The sequence below is a fragment of the Apostichopus japonicus genome, chromosome 1, assembly GCF_037975245.1.
Source record: "Apostichopus japonicus isolate 1M-3 chromosome 1, ASM3797524v1, whole genome shotgun sequence".
NCBI classification, from domain to species: Eukaryota; Metazoa; Echinodermata; class Holothuroidea; order Aspidochirotida; family Stichopodidae; genus Apostichopus; species Apostichopus japonicus.
In genome coordinates this window covers 13,946,253-13,967,425 of record NC_092561.1, presented here as the reverse complement: position 1 = coordinate 13,967,425, position 21,173 = coordinate 13,946,253, and the positions used below count along the sequence as shown (strand labels likewise).

The following is a 21,173-nucleotide window of genomic DNA, read 5'->3' as shown; positions in this document are numbered from 1 at the left end:
TTTTCGTTATTGATCCATTTTTCGAAATGTTTTGTAGTAATTAGTGATTTTTACCCTCAATGTAAGGTCAAATGACCCATTTCCCCTCGACGTCCTCCCAACTAAAACCTTCCCAGAGTGAACTCTCTTCCGCGTCCCTGAACACATCCGGATAACTCAGTTTCACATATCTTATAGTGTAAAGGCAGGTGCAAACATCGACTGTGACCCTAAGCGACTGCTACGAAAAAAAATCGGGTCGGCGTCGGTTCGATACATATTTATGAATGTATTTGGCAACATCAGAGCTTTTGTTCATGATGTCAGTTTAGCTTTAATACGATGAACGTTAAATCCGGAACTTAACGTCCTAAAGGTTGTATAGTAAAGTTCAACGAACTCTCTAGTGGATGTTGGCAGTAGGGAGGGCCAGGGGGTACATGAGAATGGGAAGGAGAAAGAACTGTAGTTGGACAAGGAGAATTCAAAATTTCCCAAGACTTACTTAGGAAAGGACCTAAACTTTTTTTTTTTGGAAGGGACAGAGATGAAGGAAGGTTTTCAATAAAGGAGGGGTACTGCTCTGGCCTCATTTGAGCCGACTCTTATGTAAGGTATCTGGTAGCGACACTGTGTTTTCTTTCATAAAGAATCGACTCGGCATACGGAGAGGGGAGTGGGACCAAGTATAAAATCATAGAACCCCCCCCCCCGCTACAATGTTCCCACATAGTAAAACGCAAAATAGCAAGAGGAATCGCTAAGCTTTCGTTCTTGTCTTTTAGCAAAGTATTGGGGTAACTGCTGCTTATCCCACATATCCCAAGCTTTTTCTTTTTCTGCATTTTATCTACGTCAGCAGTTCGATATGTTTTCTTCGATGAGTAGTTTCAGCCAGGACGAAATTAATCGTATAAATATATAGTGTCCGGTGTATACATGTAATTACGTTTGTAAACATTAAGTATGCATTAGACTAAAAAGGTTTTTGTTTCTACACTTACATCGACATAGACGAAGTCAAAGAATATTGAGTGCATTGAATCGATCTGCAAGGACTTCAACAACAAGTTGCAAACATTTTTTTGGCTAACAATATTTTTATAAAAAGGTTCCGATAGATTTAGTTGTAGTATACGGCTAAGAAACTTCTACAACTTCGTTGTAGCATCCTCCCCACTCATTGTGCACAAAATCAATAGAGAAAAAGTTGTTTACCGTGTGTAGAACAGCGTGGTGTTTGAACGATAGGCTACCATACGGTTATATACAGATCGCATAAGAGTAGGCCGTGTTGTCATGTTTCGCCCACAATCATTCGTAATACATTTTCTGCTTACTCCAGTTGGGAATAATCTTAAAAATCTTAGTAACTGTTTATTAACACGTGTACCCATCCCCACCATTAGTGTTTTAAAAATGGCACTGGCTTGAATCAAAACTTAAGCGTTTAGAGCCCCTTTATATACTTAAACATGGAAATATCCACTTGTAAATTGTAGATAGCAAATATATTAAGAATCCTTTGTGTGAAGAAATTGGATTGGTGCACGATAATTAGAATTAGTTGAAATACGAATGGCTTTTTGTTTGTAACATATATAAACGTTTCAAGTACGAGGTGTAGGTGTTTCCCCATATAATATTACAATATGATAGTTTAGAATGAATAAGTGAATAATACAAGGATTTAATTATATTAATTGGGACGAAAAAGTTGATTTTATACAATATACTAAATGATATTGACATTTTAGAACAGAGAATATCGATATGATGTTTCTAGGTGAGTCAATATAAATGCCAGGGAATTTGGCCTTATTCATTTTATTACAATCTTGTTTTTTATTACACTCAAAAAAATAACTCAATAGTGCCAAGTTGCAAAGAATGGAAAAGTTATGAACTTAATTTTAGAAATATTAAATGTTAATTCATTGTTTTTGAGCCATAATGAGACCCTTTTAGCTCAAAATTTCACTTTACGTGCCCGGATACGAGGTCGTTATGTTTATAAGGATACCAGAGTCGTCTGCAAATAAGGTAAAGGAGAGTACAGATGAGTAGTTACAAAAATCAGTTGCGTCAACAAGAAATAACAGAGGTCCAACTATGGAGCCTTGGGGTAGACTACAATTGACAATTTACTTAGCAAAATTATGTGATCCACAGTGTCGAATGCCTCGGAAAGATCTATAAAAAATGCCAATACTAATGTATGGAAACCATCTGTGATATATCATCAATACCATTGGTGATTTCATCTCCAACTTTGATAATTTTAAAATCATCTCTACCAAACTCTTTGAATCTCCCTACGGTTGCATGTTTTACCTTCCAAGTTTCTTTCAGATGATGTATAATTTCATCAAACAATTTTGCATTATATGCCTTTCTACAGTGTTGAATTATATAAGTAGTTTGTTTTTATAACTTGCAAATTTCAGTTTATTGAGAGGACGATTTAGGAGAAAATGTTTATAAATGTTTTCTTCGTTCCTATCAAATAACGTATTAATAACATCGATGGAGTTGCTGCAAGCATCAGTCACATCTAAATTGGTAAAAAGCTGATGCCTGATGCATCTTGTCAACTCCTCAATAAAACTGTTTCCTTTTGAACGTGTAACATGAGCCATCATTTTGGGCACGCTTCAAGTGAGTCCTTACTGAACAAAATATTGGAAAAAGATCACTGACATCTGACACAAGAATCCTTGACATGGTTAGAAAAGAAATATCATTTCACAAAATGTTATCAATTAAAGTAGCGCTAGAATCAGTAAATCTGGTAGGCTTGGTGAATGATGGAATGAAACCTAGCAGCACAGAGTGTGGTACTCTTTTTGAGGGGGTATAGTTTCAGTCATTTCTACCACCCAAAATCATATTAAATTAACAAGACAGGTTTCATTTTGTATCTCTCTTACTAGTAGAATAATACTTTCGTGATCATTATTGAATTACAAAGAAGTACAATTGGTTTTTCAATACGGCTAAGAATATCCACAAGGCTGATATGTCATCAATAAATGTCCCTAAATGACTGTCGGATGGTCTATAGATAAAAAATAATAATAAATAAAGACTCAAACGTGCTTGGCTGGTTACTTAAATTATTGCTTTCCTCGAAGTGAATTTGACTGAAGACGGAGATGCCTCTTCTTTACTTTATTTGGCTTGCACAAACTTATAGTTTGACACTTTTAACATACTTACAGGGGTACTTTTATGAATCCAGTTTCAGTAATAGCAACGGAAAAGGCACAGTCTTATGGACCAGAAATTAGGTGAAATACATCATTGTTGTTTTGCCATACGCTTCAAGCATTTATGTGCTTGATGGATAATGGCGAGTTGCTCTGTTTAATGTATCGAGAATAGAGGAGGCAGCATAGTAAGAGCAGGCCGAGCTACTACCAGCATAAATATGATCAGGATGTATCCAGTTGTCAATTAAATTATCAATGGATCATTAAGCCTAGATTTTTCAGAGACTTAGTTGCTTGAAGAAGACATTCGAAGGAAGAGATAACAATTAACAAATTGAAAAAAATACAAATATACAATTAAACAACAATACACACAGAATATACAAGAAACTAGAGAATTTTTGTAGCGCTAGGCTATCGCGTCTGGGTATCAACTAGTTCGCTCGTTGTTCGTTCAATGTAAAGTTTGCCATTTAAAAAGTGCTGGCCGTTTCGAAAAGGGACGCTTACCATCTTGGTAGGGTTTATTCATCACCAATCGTAGCCGACCTTTTGTTATGAAGTCCCTTATATTAAATATTCGGTAATAAAGAAAGTAATTTTACACCTGGATCGAAGTGCCGAGGTGACTATGTCTTGCCGTTGTGTACGATGCAGAAGTTTGTTGATGATACGACGAGGTTGATCTAAGCGCCGTTGTCCAACGCGGTGTGCATTTTCAATCACATCTATAATCAAGATAAGGTGATTACGAAGAATGTTCTGAATTTCGGTCATCGGGCCAGCTGGGCATCCGAGACAGAACTGATATTCTCCACTCAGAATTCTTTGAGACCAAAATGTAAATTATCAAGCTCATCAAGCAAAGTTAACTCTTACCTTTCTTAGAGCCGAAGCTGAACAAGTGTTAGTTCTCTTTTTATTTCTATATTTGTTATAAATATCTAAACTGATGTTTCCAGGGGCGTTCCTACTAGACATTCATCCCCTTTCAGTACATTCCCCACCCTACCCGCCTTACCAGCAAAAGCCTAGCATACAACTCCGATACTCGGTCTGATCAATTTCGTTTCTAAACTGTCCCCTCCCCGTGGAAATTCTTCACAATAGACCTCGAATTGTGTATCAGGGTAGAACATTCAAATTTATATAATGCAATGGTAAATCTGCCGATTGAATTATATGAATAGTTTGAAAAAATCTCATATCGACCATTATCACTGGTTAAATACTCTGTGAGCAAATATTTGGCGCAGTTTCAGCAGGCATCCCGCTTACGAAACGTCTGTTGGCAGCCGATATTCATAGCCGGTTCAGCAACTACCGCTCATGTCCCACAACCGTGCATCAGTAATAACTTTGTGTTCGTAACACGGAAACATCTGTTACAGGTGACACTATAACGGCTGCAAGGCTGTCAAGTTGTTCCAATGTAAGACAAAGACCTGCGCGACTAGGTAATGAGTCTTTAAATTGCGCCAATTTGCAATGCCGAGACCGCAAAAGGGCCATGTTCGGGTATACCCATATGTCTACTTATAGCATGAAACGACAAGATACGACTTCATTTTAGAATCGCGTATTAATTAACTCGCACTTGATGCATCAGGAAAGTTTACGTTGCCTGTAAAATTTAATCAATACGTTAAATCATAAAATTGCTTGTGACTTCAAAACAAAATGTTTGCTGTCGTTGCAGGTAATACAAACCATATGTGAAAGCGTTCTAGCTGCTCGTACTATTTATGAAGCTGTCAAATCTCATTCGTCTGATTTATGAGTAATTTTTGCGTTCACGGAATTTTAATACACACATGGGATTATGATATTCACTGTAATACGTTAAAATTTGCACACTTTAGTGGGTTCGTTTAGTTTACTTTTTTTTCAATAAGAGACGATATATTTCCTTTACACACGATTAAATTTTGCCAGTTTTGTCCTCAGTTATACGTGAAAATGATGTGTAATAAGACAGTCGAATCATCGAGATGCAGTAGGCAGAATAATGTACTGGGTGGAAAATAGGCAAGCTCAATTCACTGGTTTCTTAAAATAATTTTTACTGGGTGGAAAAATCTGTGATTTGGTAGGTAAATTGCTCAACCAGTTGGGGTATGTTATTTACTTGCTTGATCTCGACTAAGAAGTTAGTCATAGTAACATGGAAATGTGCGATTGCCGCGTTTTGATGGTCATGATTGGGAAAGGAAAGAGGTAAAAAAAAAGGTTAAGGGAATAGAAGTTGAAGTTCTTGTCAGTATATGGAGTTTACACGTAAACGATTTGGTAAGCCTATCCAATCACTCCATTTTGACTAAAATTTATCAAAACTGATACAAGGGATTGCGGTTGTCAAGTGTGGTGCAAAGTACTATGTTTGTCACGAAAAATGTAAATGATTCTTGGTCAAAATTGATTGAAGGGTATTTTGTTGTAAACAGGAAATTAATGGTGTTAAAATTCAGTCAGATCAACCCCGAATGTCTTCATCAGATGTTTAGTTATATCAGTGAGCTAACTCGATGATTATATTTCTAAAGCCATTCTCTTTATAAATGCAAAATATTTGTAACACATCTTTCCATCTCGATGGGAAAATTGAAGTTTAATAAAATAGGTCAAATGCGAACACAGGGAAACGGGCATAATACTCAGCAGAAGATCATTACAATTACAACCAAAAGAGAAGCCTTTTGTATAGAGAGCAAAGAATATTAAATACAGTTCTTAATTACGACCACAAACTTTAATAAAAGATGTACTTCAGAAACTGTTTTGAGATGTCTTCCATTATCATCTTATTTTGTCTTTTCAAATAGATCACCGGGCATTAAAACACAAATCTCTTTGTCCTGTGCATTGGAGGTAACCTGACAACATGGCTGTAGCTGATATCCCATCTAGCGATTACGTCTTTAGGGAAAAAAGAGGCCCATACGTGGGGATGAACCGTGAGTATAAATCTCGGGTTACCCTTGTGTAAATCAATACGCACGTTGGACTATATAGTGATAGTAAATCCCCGTTCACAATACACATGATTCGGCTAAGACCCATACAGAGAAATTTCTTTAGAGTGCAGTGCGTTTACTGAAAATTTGGACGGTTTCATTGAACATCGTCCTTGGGAAGTGTCTATAATGTGTATAATTGAGGTTGCTTGGATGCAAAAAGGTGCTACATTTCGCAACTATGGTTTTTTATGTGTCATTCGACGCAATCAGTGTTAACGTCTCCCGTAGAACGAAAGACCATTCTCTACCCTGGCAGCATCTTAATTAGGCCGGTGCGACCGCCTGAGGTAAGAACCGTAATCCACTGGAGCCTTCCGTAGGTCAGTTAAGGCGTTAGCATTGATATTAATAGTATAATCAGTAATCCAAATGACAGCGTCTTAAATATTCCGTGGGGCCAACAATAAGGCGGCCAGTCTAGTAACGCACGTCAAATGACTCCAAGCCTTATGTGGCAAATTTCTCAATTTCACAAAAGGCATCAGTGTCTCAGTGTCCTCCAAAAATAGATCCCTGTACGATTTCGTTCTATGCGAACCTTATGTATACCTTCAACATGCGATACCACCTGAAAAGCCCGTATTGTTAAATTGACAGCATCCTGTATGTTTCTTACTGCAGTTCAGCGATACATTTCGACTTACGCTATGATATGCAGCATCAGCCACGAGGTTTTGCTCACATTTTTAATAATGACAAATTTCAAAAAATGGACGACAGGAAAGGTACTCGAAAAGACAACCTGAAAGAATCCTTCACGAATCTTGGTTTCAAAGTACACGTACATGATGATTGCACTGCCAGTGAAATCCGTGATATTCTGCTTGAAGGTAAAGGGTTAATAAAAGGCTCTATCTACATGTTTCCAAATTACCAATAAGTTTATAGTCTTGATTCTGAATTTGCGTTTAGTCCAATAGCATATTTGCGTCTCATTTTTACTTCCCAGCGGAGCGAGTTCGACATACGCAAATAGGGACAAGAAGGCTGAGCTTGAAAATTTTGAAAGATTTACTCTGTGTTGATAGGAAATAAGGTGCTCGTCATTACAACCCCGAGCTTATTTGTGGTATGTCGTGATCTAATCACGGGCGTTTCATGATACATTGTCTATATCTATATTTGTCATATAATGTGATTAAAACATGAAACAAATTCTTTAATATGACGGATCTTAGAACTCCTAGCACTTAGTTCCCAGGAGTTGCTGATCAAACAAAAAATGACAAGGTTATAACACCCTATGCTTATGGCTTTATTAGTTAAAAGTTGTAAAGGTGAGTACCCGTTAATCAGATAAAACTAATGTGTGTTATAATTTCGTAACATGTCTTTTAGTTAAGACCAGTTGCTACCGGGAAGGACTTACAACATAAATTACTAAACAAAATATCCTATGCATTTTCATTGAATGGATCAGAGATGTATATTGATTTTACAATGAATGTAGTAACGGGTCTCACTTTTCTAGCCAGCAAAGTGGATCATTCAGATTTCGACTGCTTCTTGTGTGTGTTTCTTACACATGGTGATGATGGCATCATTTATGGAAGCGACGGTGATCCAGAAAGTTTCAAAGGCAATGGTAATGTGCATTCGACGAACAGGACGTGGTTGCGGCTCAATGATGATGTATTCGATATTTTTCGAGGGAATAACTGTAGTACACTGATTGGAAAACCAAAGATGTTCATCATCCAAGTAAGTTGGTGCCATTATGAATTGGACGAAGTTGTCTACCTTACCATTGATTTTCAGCTTTGACTATACCAATGTGTTCATTATTTGTCTACAAATTTAGCAAAAAAAGAGACTAAATATAAGTTTCAAACTGGAAGCATTGAAGTAACTAATAACCTTCCTAGGTATGATGGGTATGTCAACTTATATCTACATATTTGATTACGTATGTCACTGAGGTTAAAGATCAACGAAAGGTCATAAATCAAATTAAGCAAATTGTGTATTTTCTTTTCTTGTAAGGGACAACCTCTAATAGACTTGCAACCTTAAGAAATATATTGTTATTACGGTGCATGATTTCAAATATGAAATTGTAATGCTACTACATGGAAGTAAATCTCTTTAACTACTCAACCACTGTACTTTGAGTTGGAATAAGGTGCCCCGTGATAGAGACTTATGCTTAAGGAATTTAGGACAGAATGAAAGTTCAGAAGCTTGAATGAAGCGAAAAGTGAGGTTTGCTATGGATACAAGGCTAAATGTGGAATAGACTTGAAACGTTCAAAATTGTTGAGAAAATACATAGTTACAATGAAGACTGAGGTTAAAATTCTATGGGTAAAATGATAAATGTGTTTTTATTCAGTGCAGCGATCATGATTGAAGGTGTTAGTGAATTTAAACATGTTATTGTACTATGTAGTCCATAACCAATTGTGCATGAACAGCGTTAGCGATGACATACGCAATTCCTGAATTTTCCTCATGTTTTATATCTTTCAACGTTCTATTGACGTATAAACACTAAAATTCAAACGTATTTTAAGTTATTTTCGATTGATTAATCCCTACAAACATGCACAAACGCATCCACACAGAGCTTTTGAAAGAACCATGCACTAAAATTAATCTGTAAACGTTTATTTTTGTTAATATTTTCTCAGTGTCATATTTAAGATTTCAGGGACCCATTTTAACAATGGGGCTGGAACCTTTCACACAAAGTAGTAATGTAAAATACAAAAGTTACAAGATAACTAAGCTATAAAAAAAACCCAAGAGAGGCAGCTCTGGCATAAACAACAACGTGACGCAAAGCGAGCGGCAACTACGTTGTGTGGGAGCAGACGGGTTCTATCACAAGTGTTCTTGGGAGTATAGGAAGCTACATATCCAGTACAACCATCAGTGGCATAGGAGGGACAACAATCCAGTTGGGTTACTTGCCAAGTGATCAGTTAGACAAATGAAAACCAGCATGAAATCTGACGAATTCTGAATGGAATACAATCTAATACATCCAGTCTAGTATTAAGAAGCCATATATCCATTTACTGTCAGTGACCACTAAGTAACTGACATTTGTAACCTCAGAATCTCAGTGAAATCTCTTTTTAATTCGCGTAATTAACTTAAAATAGCAATGTGTCCTATATTGGATAACGCGCCCGTCATAGAAACAGGGGCCCATTCACACGCATTGTGCATATCGTGATCTGATGACGAGTTGATGCCTCTCTTTCCTCAGAAAATGAGATGTTAGATATATTAAGAATTCCTTCGCAAACTTTCTGACGTACTTTGCTAAGGAACAGGAAGATGATAGGGAATTTTTGTTCAGATAATTCAAAACAAACTTGTACTCCACTATAATATAGTTAAAATATCGAATATGACTGCGCCATTTTGTGCTCTTACCCAAGCACTCCTCCACCTGCCTTCAAATTACTCCAATGTCGTCCTAGATATAATTTTATTTGGGAATAGCGCAGAACAAAGTTATGAGTGACATTATTATTTTAAAACGTGGTAAAATGTTGAACACAACTGACAACAAGTAAATAGCTAAAATATGATCAAATGCGTGTCAAATAAACTGAAATCTTCTGAATCTTAAAATGGGTTGAGATAAAGTTGGTTACTCACTCAATCTTGTAACCATTTATAAAGGTTAAATTTTGACATCTTTTAGCTATTTGGAGTTAATACTCCATATCTAAAGTTCACAGTGAACAGCAACGTGCTACAAATACTGCGTTAACCATTTTAGCTCCATGGTTAAACTATGTTCACTGCCCTCCTATTTTTGCAGGCGTGTCGTGGGGGAACGGCTGAATTTTCAGCACTGATTGGTAGCGCCGCGACGGACTATGAGGAGCCACTAAAGACATCAGTTGGAGTGAAAGTTACCATTCCGACTGAGGCTGACTTTCTTATAAGTTACTCTTCTTCAGAGGGTAGGTGGACTAAAGTATACCTGTTCAAGTGTAAAACGTAGCAGGCGCGTATCCAGGATTTTCAAACCCGGGGGGCGCGAATTACTATCTAAGCGGAGCGCCACCATCGGTTGGCGCGCAGCGTACAAGAAAATTTCTTGTTTTGAAACCCCCCCAGATCACCGGAAACGGCACTTCTCGGGCTTGAAATGACCAACCAGATGTACACTTTTTGCCTGAGAACCAGGTATTTCCTAATAGTTTTTTTTTTCCATCCATAACCTTTTTGAAGTTTGTCAACCCGGCACACATCATGTTCGACCTGATGGCATCTCCTGTGGGTCTTTGCTTTTGTAGGTGATTCTACGTCGCGGCCCACAATACCCGTCAGCCCCACTTTTCAAGGTTTTAAGCCCCATATTTGTTCAGAATTTGAAAATTCACATTTCTCGTGAATAAACTCACTTGAAAACATACCCATAATGTTGTACAAAATTTCATCTATGGACAACCAATATAGAAAAACTTCCTTCAACCCCTAACAGACCGGTCAAAATTGCACGAGTAGAGGGAAGTGTGATGCAGAATGTTGGTCATAAATTTTCGAAAATTCAGACACATTTAATTTATTGGTGTACAAACATTAAAACTTCTTATAACGGCTATTATAAAACTTGGTTGAAGGAAATGAAAAAATAGGAGATATTTCCTTCAACCGAACACTACACACATAGGCGTAGGAGGCGCGGCGGCAGTGGCGAAGCTAGGGGTATTGGTCAGGAGTGGCGAGAATGGTCTGTAGGAGCGCTTTCGACACTATCTAAGCGGAGCGCCACCACTGGTTGGCGCGTAGCGTACAGAAAATTTTTGAATAAAGATACTCCCTAGATCGCCGGAAATGAGCCTTTCCGGGCCTGGCTAATTTGCAGATAAACGAAGAATAAGGTGTCATCGCCAAATTACACGGTCAACAAAATGTGAGAAATGTCAATAAGTAGATGAGAGCGCAATAAAAAAGTTAATAATCTAGAATAAGTAAAAAGTGGTTAAGAGCTGAAAAAGGCGCCAGCAGTCCATTTGAGTCCGTCAGGGGGGCATCCACCCCCCCCGACCGTATGGACGCTCCGCCACTCTGCGGCGGGGGTGCAGCCCCTAATTCGCCATTACTAATGTAAAAGAGAGTTTTGACATAATTGGACCTCCATGCTTTTTATACATCTACATGAGACATGTCGTTGTTTACATTAGCATCCCGCGAAATACTGCGCAATTTGAACGAACCGTACGGTACATGATGGCATGCGATGTAATAACCGATGCTTGCTTATATGATATTGACATGAACACGTTGAACGCGCGCTTCGCGCGCGAAAATTTTTGGTTATTTTTTCAGGCAAGTCGGACAGTTTTGAGGCTTTTCATCCTGGAACGCCATTTTCATGCTCACTGATATGATGTGATATCTGCTGTTTGCGTTACAAATTCGAACAGGCGCGTAGCGAGGAATTTGCCAAGGGAGGGGCGAAGTCTGTAGGCAAATTATCTAAGCGTAGCGCCACCATAGGTTGGCGCGAAGCGTACAAGAAAATTTTGGCCGAAAATGCCTCCCAGATCGCTGGAAATGGCACTACCCAGGACCATTTGTTAGCGCGAAGCGTACAAGCAAATTTTGGCCGAAAATGTCTCCCAGATCGCTGGAAATGACACTTCCCAGGCCTTGTAAGTTGCCTCTAAGCACTTTCTATTTTGAAATTACTTTGCGATATCATTTAAAAAAATGCTGAATGGGGGGGGGGGGCGGGCGGTCGCCCCCATCCCAAAATGCGTCATGTTCCCCGACGACACGGTCGAGTTCGAGACCAGCCACAGTTGGTTTCATAGCACAATTCTACACACGCGTTATGATAGACCATATATAGTACATATATAGATCATTAGTGAGAGAGGAAAATGGAAACGTCAAAAAATGGAGTTGTCGGTGTAAGGGGTAGGGTGAGTCACACTTTTACGAAATCATTGATCCGTCACTGGCTACCCTTCAGCGCTGTAATGATGTCACTGTTCCTCTTTCTCTCCCCGGTGTCTTCGCGTTTTTCTTTTACTCCCTCCTTTTCTCCTTTTTCTCTCTTTCTTCTTTTTCTTTTCCCTTCCTTCCTCTCCTCCTCCTCTTTTTTCCCCTCTTTTTTCCTTTTTTCTTCTCTTTTTTTTCTCTCCTCTTTTTCTTACCCGGGGGGCGCGCGCCCCCAACGCCCCCCCCCCTGGATACGCACCTGCGTAGAAATAGAGCCACACGACACAAGGTTACACAACTCCGAAAACCTCTAGAGCTTCAAGACGTCTACTGATTCATTATTTCATTAAGCGGTTTCACATTAGAACTTAGACAGCTGAAATAACTATGAGTGTTCAACTTGACGTAACTTTGTCAGGGGCAGTTTCTTTAGTACTCAAGTCCATATTCGAATTACGAAGTACCAGTCTCATTACTCGTGCTAATGGCTTTGCATTCGTACTTGCACTCTAATTCAGAGTATTGTAAGACTTTCAAATCAGTCAAAAAATAACATTTCTTTTGGACTTTCTTTTAACATCTCTTTGAGAGGTAGTCTAATTTGTCGAGTTTCAACGATGCGACAAATTCATCGGTATTCTAGGAAAGGGACGTTATACTAGGTAAAGATATAACTCAACCAGCGGTCTTATCTGCAATAATGCATATTTGATTCAGATGTGATAATGAAATTTACACTGTGACAATTTATGTGAACTTGGGAACCTTCATAGGCCACTAATAATGAGCCGGCTTCATCACTTAATCACCAACACCAGAAATGAAATATCATACGATAGTTTGAAGAACTTTTTGCAGGTGGCAGAATTGTTTACCACCACATAATGAAACTTAGTCGAGAATGATACATTTTGAATAGGCCTATCCTATTTAATTTGGAGAAATTCTTCAACAGTAAGAATATATTTGTGAAGAAAGGAAATGTCTTTCTCTGGTTAGTCAGGCTCGAGACCGCCTATCTCTAATTTTACATGAACCCCAACAACCCACAAAAAATATTGTACAGACTTCGGACCCTTTCTTAGAGGTTCAGCTCCTAGCTGTATAATTCCTCCCCCACACACATCCACCTTTGAAATCCTCTGCACGCTACTAGTTATATGTTATATAATACGAAAGTAACGCCATGTGTTTAACATATAATTACGATATATTTGCTTCTTAATGTTAATGGAACAGCAGGGCGTTCTGGGAAATACGATATGAAAAATATTTATCCTCAGTTTTGCTATACGGACAAATGAAGACTTCAGAAACTTGATTGGATTTTCCCGACCTGGATCTCGACGACCTTGTCATTACTTTTTAACCCTAACCAGCTTTTACCACAAATATCTGATTACCAAGTCTTCAAAAACTATATACTAGCGACGTTTAAACTAGACTGACGTGTTTATCCATGCCACATACCACACAGAAAGCGTTGATACGACATTTGTACAGGCTTTCGTGTAAGTGATTAAATTTTACGAATGGTTATGACTGGACTCAAATGCCAGCACACAGCTGAAAGTTATGAGCACCTACAAATATGAATGAAATAATAATACATTTTTGCTCGTCTTTATCAATTAAATCTTCATTAATTTCTTTGCAGGGTACTACTCATTTCGTGAATTGTATAAAGGAACCTGGTTTATTCAAGACCTGACCAGGGTGCTCAATGAATTCGGTAGGAATGGAGATTTCATACAGATGCTGACTGTTGTGAATAAGTTGGTGTCTGAAAGAGCTGTACAGGGGTCTGGTAAGCCTGAGCTAGAAGGAAAAAAACAGATGCCGTGTTTTCTCTCGAAGCTCACTAGGCAGTTACATCTTACTGCCCAAACTTGAGTTACCTGAGACAAGGAATAAGAACGTCGCAAAAGTTGTAAATATTGTTGAAGATGTCTCTAATTGTAAATATAACCTTCCATATTGTTGTCAATGACAGTTTTTTACTGGACTTTTTGTTTTCAATGTCACTTTCCCTTTCGCAACTACATAATTACTGGTGACGGCAACTTTTCAATCTTTGCTTTTTGTTTTGTACCCTATTTGTTTATGTTTTATTTGTCACGTTACATAGTTTTAACTTAATTTAGATGGTAGATTCAAATGGCCGCCTGAAGCAACGCACTCTTGTAACTCATATAGCTCATATATTAGCAATTTTCTGCCGCCTGTTCAACATTTTCTTCCTTTCACGCCGGTGATTAAGTAATTATATTAACTATTTTACTCATTTTGGTAAAAGTTGGACGAACAAACGGACTATAAGTCACAAAGAAGGTACATTTCTGCTGCCTCAACAGCCAGCCAAACCAGGCCTAACACTAGCTCATTGCAAGCTTCATTACACCGAGCCTAGGCAGCCTAGTTCGGCCGAGGAATGTACTACCTCTCTGGCAAACACTATATAAACTGCTTTTGAATCCTTCAAGAAATCCGTCGAATAAGCCTTTAAACAATTCGCGGATAGCATTGCTAAAGTAGAAGCAGATCTTGGAATTGCTTTAGAATAACATGCATCTCGTACGGATAAATTGGAAACTAAGAGCGGTTTTCCAGGAAAAATATTCAACAAACTTCAAGACACGAGTATCAGCTTATCAGTAAACTCGAAAGCAATTTTCAACGAAAAAATTTCAGAATTGGCGGCAAAGCGGTCTCGAAGGGGAAAAATTGGGAATCAATTGTCACCGAAATTCTGCAAAAAAAAAGATATGCTACATGTACTAATTATAGGGCGAAATCGGGATGGATCCAGGAGTGGGGGAACGAGCACCCCGCATCCGCGTGTTTATCTTACAAGAATAAAATCGAAAATCTACGATTGGGGAGAAGATGTCTCGATTGGAAGCTATTTTCCTTGGTCGACTATCTGACGAAAACCGACCTCCGGGAAAAGAAACAGTAGGCAAAGGACGTTAAAGAGATACTACTATTTTCTTAGACAATGATATTAGTTTTGAATATACTGGGTGACTTTTCACTACTTTCGGCATGGCTGTAAATTACAACAAATCATATTTCTACTCTTTAGGTCCTGTTTATTACAATACTCTTGCTTTGTTCAAGAATTGTGGTATAGTCATCACATTTTTTAGATCAAATCATTTGGAACAACAGCTTGATTCATAACTATAACGCAACGGTCTTTAATGAATTGTTTTACTCTGCTGGTATCAAATATGTAAGGGATCTAGTTAATATTAATGGAAATTGTTGGCTTCTGCTGACTTGAGTAATAAATACATTATCCATTCTCGCTATTATATACATTATCATAATATTATACATGCTATTCTCAGCCACTGGAAGAACTCTTTGATTAAGGTTACGTATCCTTTGCAACAGAAAATTGTCTCTATTGATATTATGCATTGCCAACAAGTCTCCAGAAGAGTCTATATAGAATTACGTAAGAATAGTGATGTCAATAATGTTACTTCCCTTTCAATATGCTCCAAGTGGCGTACCCTGTTAAACATTCCTGACGGTGAATGTAGTCAGATTTTTTTTACAATTGTTGTTATAGTGTTCGGGATACGAAAATATTCTACTTCGAGTTGAGATAATTACATTTTGTGTTTGGAACAGATCAGCTACATTTTAAGATGAAAGATTGACAGGATTCTTTATGTGCATTCTGTAAATTAGAAGATGAAGATATCCCTACTTCTTTTGGAACTGTGATAGGGTTATGAGTTTTGGGGAATTCTATTTCATATTGTTTTTTCCTCACAACCGAACTTTCAAAATTATTTGTTTTGGCTTTTTGCACAAACATATGAAATACTATCATTTTCCTTACTATATGCTAAATATTTTCATTAAAAAAATGGTAAAATTTGCCCATTTTAAAAGCGCTGTACATGTGTTGATGTGTAGATGTGTTGAAAAACACATTGTATTAAAAACCACAGTTTCCATATATACAATAAATGAAAAGATATTGCCAAAGGTCTGAATGATAGCATATAAGAAACTATGGCTAAGTATATTCATTTATCGTTCTCTATTTACATTGTTTTATTACACTATTTCTGCTATGTTTACATGTGTATATGCTTATAAGACTTGATATTTAAGTTGTGTGTGTGTCGGGGGGGGGGAGGGGAGGATACAAACTTCCCCCGACTTTAGAAGGGCCAGAGATAAAGATATTTTTTTATAACAGAACAGTGAATGCACTGAAGTCATTGAGGCCTCCCCCTATGCAGAGTGGGTCTGAGGATCCCTTCCTTACATATCCATGAGGTTTAGGTTCAGGTTAGCTGCGACATTTTCCTCACAAATTTGGCCGAGTTTAAATTTTGAACTCCTCTGTCTCTTTACACTAGAGTTTAACGTTACTAAACGCGATGTGAACATACAGAGACTGATGTGCCAAATGGGTTTGAAAATTGTGGTCACTTTTTGGTATGGTATGCGCGTAACGACTCTGATGGTTGACATGTCACCGTCATGACGTCATAAGTCACAGGGATACTAAATGGCATGCTCAGGCACACACCCACCAAGTTTAAAGTCCATGGTTTGGAGTTCGCGACAATGTTTAGTTGCAGTAGTTGCCAGACCATATGAATACCTCTTACATCGTAAGTCTGATCAAGTTCAAACTAGATGTGTGAACAAATTGAATACTTTTTAGTAAAATTAGGATGCCAAGAGTTAAATCATGGGGGAGACGAGTTATTTGTTTTTAAGCATGGGGCTGTCATTTGCTTAAAGATTATCTAAGCTTATTTTTTAACTTTTGGGATTATGACTTTAGTTATAATTATTAGTTCTGAATTTAGTTGCAGAGAGGAAAAAGAGGAGGGGCTTGTTACGTATCAAATTCTATAAAGTAATTTACTTTGCCATGCAGTCGAAAGCCTGATACTCTAATTAATGCATATCAAGTTCTTGGATCACGATTGACTTTAAGGGAGGCTATTGGGTTACAACTGATTTGATAAATTGATTTGCCATAACTGAGAATTCATTCGTGACCCGTGTTATATCATGTTTTCGAGGATGGTGTTTGCTCATATGTTTTTCTGGATGATTAAGTATTGTCATTGTATTAGTATTGTCTTTTCCTTTCTTTATTGAGGTTGATAAATGTATTAAGTGTAGTAATTTTCGATTATCTTTTAGTTAATCGGTGTCAGCGCATTAAAGAGAAAACCCTAACAATGCCTGTCTGTCACTTCTTGAACGGCGGACCCACACACTCACAAACCTTAAATCCAGTCCGTTTATGCAAGTACCTGTATTTGTCCTGCAGGGAATTACTACAGCAACCAGACCTACAGACTAACAAGTGTTTCGTTACATGACGCCCAAAATGGAACACCACCACATATTCCTATATCACAACTATGGAACTCATCTAACCTGTAAATGTTTCACAGCGTGCACTTTTATGGCCAATCGTTTTCATAATGACCGACAGAGTACCAATAGGCAGCAACAGCCAACTGAATACATTATCTGTAAAAATTAGAGTTACATCGTTCTTTTTGGTCCGATAGCAAACATGTGTTCTTTGCATTTTTGTCTCGTCGTTAAATTGAATAATTGCTTTAAATAACTGTTTGTTACACATTTCTAGAAAAGTGAAAAAACTCAAGAGTGATGTGTAACATATTCTACGCATTCTTCAGTATAATACTTTACACTACCCTTTAGCAACCACAATATGTCCTGTTGTTGTAACCACCAACCTACCCTAAGAAGCATGGGGCTGTGGTCACTCTTCTATGTTTGTATATGACATATGGCGCATGTTAGTAAGAACAATGAGTGTGTATAATGAGTATAAGTATTCGGGAGAGACGGTAGCAGAGCATGGCCAGCGGTTACGTAATTTTTTGGACAGAAGAAGATTTAGAAAAGTCAAACTGAACACAAGTAAATGTCAGATAAGAATAGCTGATATTGCCTAACTAGGTCATGTGTTAAATGAGAGTGGGCTCAAGGTTGAGCCAGAGAAGGTCCGAGCTGTCACAGAAATGAAGTCCCCAGAAGAGGAGGAAGGGTTACAAAGGTGTATGTGTGTAATTACCTATTTAGCAAAATTTTTCTACATAGAGTGCACCATTAAGGGCACTACTAGAGTATGGTGTGCACTGGGAATGGGGAGATGCTCAACAATAGAGTTTTCAAAGGCTTAAAGAAACTATTACGCAGTCCCCTGTTCTAAAATTGTTTGATGTCACAAAAGAAGTAACCTTATTTGTAGATTCTAGTAGCCTCGGTGTCGAGGCAGTAATTCTATAAGATGGGTTCCCAGTAGCATATGCTTCTTAATCATTAACTAAGAGTCAGCAAAACTACGCCCAAATCGAAAAAGAAATGCCCGCCATTGTGTTTGGTTTTGAGCGTTTTCATGAGTACCTGAATGGTAACAAATTAATTCATGTTGAAACGGATCACAAACCATTAGAACCGATTTTTCAGTAACCCTTGCATCAAACTCCACATCGACTTTAGCAAATGTTAATGAAAGTACTCTATGAATGTAAACGAAGAGCAAGGGACATTATGTTTTGGCCTCTAATGAGTGCTGAAATTGAAGATTTAATTTCAAAGTGTTCCATCTGTAACACACACAGGAGGCGGAATAAAAAAGAACCTCTACAATCTCATGAGATTTCTCAAAGAACTTGTCAGAAACTGGGTGCTGATCTCTTTGAGTGGAATAAAAATAGCCATTTGATATTAATTGATTATTTCTCCGGATACTTTGAAATTTCACATTTACCTGATACTAAGAGTAAAACTGTTGTAGTACTTTGTAAATCACAATTTGCACGTCATGGTATTCCAAATGCCCTTATCACAGAAAACGGACCCAAATTCAAAAGTTGGAAATAAGACAGTTTTTTGAAACTTTATCCTCAGTCTAATGGCATGGCAGAGAAAGGGGGGCAGATTGCCAAGGCTTTGCTAATGAAGGCAAAGGAGAGTGGATAAGATCCATACCTTACTTTATGAGACTACAGGAATACACAAAGATATAATATTCTCGGATCACCTTCGACTGTTTGGACGAAGGACAAAGACCCTACTTCCAACAACTGAACAATTACTCAAGCTAAAAATACGAAGGAAGAGACAGACACACACACAAAAATAAAACATATTATGACCGACGGTCATAATATTACCAGAAATTACCAGAACTGCAACCAGGAGATAATGTTCGCCTACAGACTGACAAAGGTTGGAAACAAGCCACTATTGTATCTAAGGCTGACCAGATCGTACTATGTAGAGACAGCTGAAGGTGTACAGTATAGACGCAACCGCAAACATTAACTTAAAACTGGTGAAACATTCAGTTATGACAGACACGAAGACAATGACATAGTTATTTCTGACAATGAACAAACCTCTTCAGAGGACCAAACCACGAACACTAATTTACGAAGAAGTATTAGAGCAAAGACAAAACCACGTTGGCACAGTGACTATGAAATGTGGCCAAAGGAATTTAATTATTTCTAGTAGTGAAGTGGTAGTCACTTTGTAACCTAGTACCAGTAGTCAAATCTTTGCTAGAGATTGATTTTATAGTTATGCAGTGTTAGGTCATTATCATTCAATTCTATTTCTGGATAAGGAAATTGTTTCTCATCCAAGTCCTTAAACTTTATTTTAACTGAAAAAAGGAGATGTAACATAATGTACTCATTCTACAGTATTGTATTTTACACCACCCTTTAGCAACCACAATATGTCCTGTTATTGTAACCACCAACCTACCTTAAGAAGCATGGGGCTGTGGTCACTCTAAGGAATGTTTGTATATGACATATGACGCATGTTTGTAGAAGTATTTAAGAACAATGAGTGTGCATGAGACACTCTCAAAGCAATAACAACTCCTCTTTGAATCATCTCTTGTATTATTATTATCAAGAATATCACATGATGATATATTGCTCTGCTACATGGTCATTGTAAGTCACTGATGTGTTTATACGTCAGGTTTTCGTCAATAAGATTACACTTTTCGTATACAGGATCTTTACTAGTTTGTAGTTTTGTCTGTTATTTGCTCATCTTGACATGTTTTGTCAGGCGATATAATGAGTCCCCCCCCCCACCCCTCCTCCCCCAAGTAGCGGATGTATTGGATATGTTGAGCAAATAAGTCCGCAACTGTGGTTACACTGATTGTATTCTCTTCTAGCTGGCTAACATCACTAATTCCGTCACTCATGTGACTACTCTGAGGGTGTCACGAACAAGGTCGGGAATGGTTTTAATTGTCCCTCAGGGCCACAGTCCGCGGCCCAGATCCAGGACCTGGACCTCTAGCCCCCTCCCCCGTCCTCATCTCTTGCCAGGCCTGACTAAGCTCATTAGAGTTGGGACCTGTCATTTAGATTTGGCAGCTATGTGGAAAAAAACTACATCCGCCTTAACAGTGCAAATAACGCTAAGAGTACATAATCAGCACTAGCAGCAATCCTTATTACGAACGAACCATTTAGTATATAATGTTAACGTGTCCTACAAATATATATATAGGATCGTGAGTCTTGAAAAGAGATTTGTTCAAGGGTAACAACATAAACGTAAAGCTATTATTGACAAGAGAGGATTGTATTACTCATCTTTACACCAAGAAGCGCGAAACTTTCATAACTGAACAGATTCGATTCCCTAGATATAGGTACAAGCAATGTAAACTTAATGAGCCTCCAATTACCGTCACCATGGGCTTACTGAGAGCTGCTTCTTACCACATCAAAAATAAAAAAGTTTTCTCCAGATTATTATCGAGTTTAACAAGCCCTTTACAAAAATGGTAGTAAATACCCACGAGGACCGTACCCATATAATCGTCGTAGAAATGTTATTTCTGATCACGCAATTTTTCCAGCTCTTCTAATGAAACGGGGCATTGTTTGTATTCTTGTTAAGCTGACTAGAACACAGCTGGAGTCTGGAACAAAAAATGAAATGTAATGAAACTAATTAAGAATGATGTTGTATGAAATTAATAGTA

At 37.9% G+C, this 21,173-nt stretch overlaps 1 long non-coding RNA gene and 1 pseudogene across 2 annotated transcripts in view; one reads left to right on the top strand and one right to left on the bottom strand.

Moving 5' to 3' along the window:
• Positions 1-21,173, bottom strand: part of LOC139968444 (uncharacterized) — a 143,514-nt gene that overhangs the window by 54,156 nt on the left and 68,185 nt on the right. For both annotated transcript variants that reach the window (XR_011793445.1, XR_011793451.1), the window contains one exon: positions 16,755-21,110. This is a non-coding gene — a long non-coding RNA (uncharacterized lncRNA). The remainder of the gene's footprint in view (positions 1-16,754; positions 21,111-21,173) is intronic.
• LOC139968428 (caspase-6-like) lies at positions 6,058-17,347 on the top strand (annotated as a pseudogene).